Genomic DNA, 5,885 nt, shown 5'->3' on the forward strand with positions numbered 1-5,885 from the left:
AGAAAATATTTTTATAACTTCAGAGTAAAAGAAATCATCTTAATACATAAAGGAATTATCAATGAAAAAAGACTAATAAATTCACCCATTTTAAGATGAAGAACATCTTACTCATCAACAGAACCTTATAAGTGAAGTGAAAAGACAAGTTACAAACTGAATTGACTGCAGCACACACAATTGACAAACCAAAACATAAAAATTTTACAAATCTATAAGGAAAAGGTAAATGACACAGAATAATGAACAATGGGTTTAATTATGTCACAGGAGAAAAAAGAGAAATGGACAATACATGACAATTGTCCTACCTCACTTGACTCTTCATTTGCATCTTCTTGCTAATAGAAATGCATTTTACACCTTTAGATTAGCAAAAATTATGATGGCAAAACAAATAATGACAAAGATGTGCAACCATTACATATGTGCCAGTATATGTGTATGTTGGCACAAGCACTTTGGGAAAGAAATAATCGACAGTAATGCTATATTAACACTACTGTTGAATATTAGCATACCCTATGACCCAGCAATTCCAAATTGTACAAGTATGTTCATGGTAGCTAAACTCATAATTTTTTAAAATGTGAACTCAAAAGTTTATCAATTGGAAATACATTTTTTATAATTTGCAACAGTGAATATGAATGAATCACCATGACATTACTGACACAATGGAATCGAAAAGTTGAATTTCAAAAGCAGATTATTAAAGACTGAATTGAAAATAATAACATCTTAACAAAGCTCAAATAACCACACCCAACAGAATATATTTTGTTATATTTTAGGGTTATATTCATATGAAAACTGAGGAGGAGGAGGAAGAGAAAGAAAAGGGGTGGGAGGAGGGAAAGGAAGTAGTAATAGAAGTAGTAGAGTGGGTAGAAGTAGTAGTGGAAGTATTTCCTTTTTATAAAATTGCTTTTATTTTTAAAATACCTAACAGTGGAATGCATCACAATTCTTATTATACATATAGAACACAATTTTTCATATCTCTGTATATAAAGTATGTTCACACCAATTCATGTCTTCATACATGTACTTTGGATAATGATGTCCATCACATTCCACCATCATTGCTAACCCCCTGCCCCCTTCCTTCCCCTCCCACCCCTCTGCCCTATCTAGAGTTTGTCTATTCCTCCCATGCTCCCCCTCCCTACCCCACTATGAATCAGTCATCTTATGTAGTGGAAGTATTTCAATAAACCTAAACTTCAGAATGGAGCTATCAATTGCTAGAACCAAAGAGATGAACAAAGAAAGAACACACATGTATGAGCAACTAATGTTACTAGTGCTTTATTCTAAATCTGATTGTAAATAGATTACTATTTTTCTTCAGAACTTATACACACATACATTACTATTTTTCTTCAGAACTTATACACACATATTTTGTATGTATACAGTCTTAATAAATATATTAATGTAAAATCACGGAAGTAGAGAAAGTTCAGAAAGAGAATTCAAGGAAACTAAATCTAGCAGAAAACATCTGTGCTGACTCAAGGTTAATAGATTAAAGATGAGACTGTTTCTGCCAATGACAGGGAGCAGCTTCACCTCAGTAGTCATCAGCAAATATCTAGTCCAGAGACTGAGGCTGACAAGGTTGGCTTCTTCCTTAAGTATTTACACAAATCACTAGTGTAATATGTCTTAATTGAGACCTTGTTACAAAATTGCATGGAAATGAGAAAAAGTTGCAAAGAGAAAACATTCTAGAAAGTCTCTCACAGTCAAAATAGGAGTGAATGAGAATTTGAAATGTTACCTGAGTCAACGTGCCTGCCCTTATAGGGACATGTGGATTCAGTCCCTTGTCAGAAGGGACTCTCCGGGTTGGAGAAATGTATGACACGAAGTCACCTCAAAACAAAAATCTCAAGAACCTCTCCCTCACTCAGACTCCATGCTCACCAATAAACATTTTGACTATAATTTGGTTTTCTTTTTCCAAGAAGTTTTTACTAGTTCTTTCCTATTCTCTTTAAGAGAATGACAGAATCATGAGCAAGGTTGATCTCTTCATTTATATTTGTGTATCTGCATGTGTATTTAAATCAATCTCCCTCTCCCCCAAGCCCCTGGCACTCCCCCCCCCCAACAAGATGGTCTCACGTGAGTCTCAGGAGCAAGAACCAGCTATCTCTGGCCATCAGTGACACAGGAAGACCATTGCTACAATGTCCTCTTCAGCTGGGTGGCAGTTGTTGCAACTGAAAGAATATGGTAAAAACTCTCCTTACACATTTTCACTGAATAAACCCAAGACCCTGCATGATGAGTCCTTCTACTACATCAGAACTAAAGATCTGTAGACAATCCATGGCAGTGCCTTTCAAATCTTACCTGCACCCAAGTGCAGATAAAGAAGTTGGTTTTGAAATCAAAACATTTAACTGACCAAGAAGAAAAGATCCTAAGCAACAAGGTCTCTCTCTAGCTGTTAATAAGGCTGCTTTTGAATGAATATTCAGACTGGGCAGTTCTCTCGTGTTTTCTCATGGAAGCAGATGTGATATGGAATAATCTTGTGACAAGAGGTGGCTTTAGCTATTAGCTTCTCCCTAAATCTTATTGGGTTCTACAGCCTGTAGCCATGTAATTTTATTGCTGTTCTTAGGATAACAATGTTGCTGGCATGGGCTCCGTTTCATTCTTGGACCGAATCTATGGATCTCAAAGATGTGCTCCTGGTAGGACCTACCTTTTAATATCAGAAATTTGGACTTCACCAGTAATAGAAAAGAGCATTATAAAATATATGCGACAACAATGCAATATATCTAGGGCTTTAAAAATAATATTTGTTTTTATAGAATTAAACATTGTGGGCACTAATACTTGATCCTAGACCACAGAAAGTTTTAAAAGTACACTAGAAGAAATCATTTCATAATGGAGTAAACAGTGCAGCTCCCTCTCTTGGATAGTTGAAGGGAAAGCTTTCATACTGACCCCAGAATTGATAACCATATTTTGTTTTATTCCCAGCCAAATTCATGTTAACTATTTGTTAATTGACTATTTACAAAGGCAGATAGAAAGAGGTATCAAGAGCATGTTCATATGCGCAAAAACTTTCAAAGATGACCAATAAATATTTCAGCCCTAATTTTTTATCATAGTCCCCTTCAGCAAGGTGACAGTTTGTTGCAACCGAGAGAATATGGTAAAAGCTCTTCTTACACATTTTCACTGAATAACCCTAAAGACTCTGCATTATGAGCCTGGAACCTGGACTTAGCTAAAACACTTGCCACACACTTGAAATTTTCTAGTCTTTACTTTGTCTTAAAATTTAAGTGATTTGTTTTCTACACACACACCACACACACATATATATATTCGCACATATATATGCATATGTATGTGTGTGTGTGTGTGTGTGTGTATAATATCCAAAGGAAAGCAGGATTCAACTAATTTTGTCTCTGTGCATGGATAACAAAATGTGTTAGGAAGGTGAAAGTGCAACCCCCTACCCCCACCACACCTTTTCCATGTCTTCGAATAAAACTGAAGCACTGGGAAAATGCACTGTATTTATCCTGGGTTGTGTATTCTCATGCAGAGGGAGCTGAATAGAATAGTACAGTATGCAAATGTTAAAAAAAAAAAGCAAAAATCTAACTATGTTTAACAGGAGGAAAACCACTGAGATTTTAAACTGTGAGTTGTTCCATACAACTTGTACTTTCCCCATGGAAAATGTCACAGGAAGACCATTGCTACAATGGTCAAGGAAATATGGAGGTCAAGAAAAGGTAACAGTCACATATTTCCTAGAAAAATAATTCAACATCTAATTATCAGATCCAGTGCTCAGCTTCCAAGGAAGGGTTAAGTCTTCCCAAATCCTTGGGGATCAGGGTCTTAGAAACCTCAGATAGAAGATATCATAAACTAGGGTGAAATAAAAGTAACATTCCATTCTAAAACACCAAAGCGTATAGCAATAGGCCATGCTCCTGAAACTCACTGGTCTTCCCATATTCCCCACCATGTTGGAAGAGGTGGCTTAATGGAATGGTGGAATGGCCTTTTAAAGACGGTTACAGCACCAGCTAGGTGGCAATATCTGGCAAGGCAAGGGCAAAGTTCTCCACATGACTATTTTGTTTGTTTCCATATCACATACCATAAGACATATTGACTTTAAATCAGTATTTTTTCATTATAGTGTTTAAGTTATGGGGTAGCAGAAGAGTAAACATCATTCAAGGACTTTAGCTCCTCTTCTGGGAAAGGGATTAGTATGTTTTTGATTGTTACATGATACTTTCGTCAAGATAAATTATCACCTTATTTTTGTCATTATTTGGAGATCAAGTAGGGTTGTAGGAGATGGAAATGGATACCAAGTTAACAGGAATGGATTTGTGATGGTTAATTTTATGTATCAACTTGAGTGGGCTAAGAGATGCCCGGATGCCTGGTAAAATATTATCTCTACATTTGTTTATATGGATGTTTCTGAAAGACATTAGCATTTGAATCAGTAAACTGAGTAAAAAAGATTTACTTTCATCAATGTGGGTGGACATCACCCCATCCTCTGAGGGCCCAAGCAGTACAAAAGGGTCAGGAAGGACACATTAACTCTTTTTGTTTGAGCTGGAACATTCAACTTGTCTTGCCCTTGGACATTGCCACTTACTGCTCCTAAAGCCTTCAGACTCAGACTGACCTACATCACTGGCCTGGTTCTCCAGCTTGCTGAGAAGATCATGGGACTTCTCAGCCTCCATAATCACTGGAGTCAATTTTTTTAAATATATCCATACAGATTTCTGTGTCTTTGAAGATCCTTGAGTAACATACCATAAAAAGAAACATACAGAGATGTTAAAATTTTATCTATTAAAAAAAGAAGAAATATCAGCTACTAACCAACTGGTACAGAACTGAATGAATTCCTATCTCACCAAGTTCTAGATTCAGTGAACTTGGAAATTGAGTTAGATACTATGCTTGGATGTCAAGTATAATAACAAAGACAATAATAAACTTTCATCAAAATTCTGAAATGTCCTATTCTATTTTATCTTACAGACAGAGTGAGAGCAAGAGGGAGAGAGAAGAGAGGGGGAGATAGAGGGGAAGGGAGGGAGAAAAGGAGAAGCTAAGAACATGACTCCAGTTTACATGAGCAATAAGTATTACTGACATGTGTGATAACTCCGTAGTAATTACAGATGATCTTGGTTCCAGTGTGGAACTGCTCATCAACTTCCACCTGGATTTTAAAAGTAAGTCAATGGAAACCTCGAAATATCAATCTATCAGGGACAGACTAATTGCATCACTCCTCTCTCTTTCCCCAGCAATCTACTTTGGAGCACTATTTTTACAGTACTTATCTGTAGATGAATTTTAATTATCCTCACACTCATGATGGTAAATCTGCTCATTATACCACTGTCCTGTTCCAATCATTAAACTTACGATCCTTCGTTTTCTGAATGTGAAAGTAACATTCTATTCCCAGAGGAAGGCAAGGACTATTAATGCCAGTCCTTATTTGTTTAGACCAAGAAACCCAGCCAAATGCCAGTTTCTTCCTTCAGATAAGGCTACAGGATTCATTAATAAGAATTAAAAGTAATGTGTGGCAAATCTTAAATGAACTGTTACTAACTAAAAGATTTGTTCCAAGTCAGTGCCTACTTGGGGTTTTCATAAAATCACCAGCACTGTACAACACAAAGAGCACTGGACTGGACGTCAGAGACTCGGCTTATAGTCCCTCCCCTGCTACTCTTTATATCCCTGAAGAAGCCATATAACCACTCCAATCTTACATCTCTGAATTTTAATTTAGACTCTAAAGATTCTCCCAGCTGTGACCTTCTTTGAGTCTTTCCCTC

This window comes from Spermophilus citellus (assembly GCF_964194105.1).
Source record: "Spermophilus citellus genome assembly, chromosome: 7".
In the NCBI taxonomy this organism is placed as follows: Eukaryota; Metazoa; Chordata; class Mammalia; order Rodentia; family Sciuridae; genus Spermophilus; species Spermophilus citellus.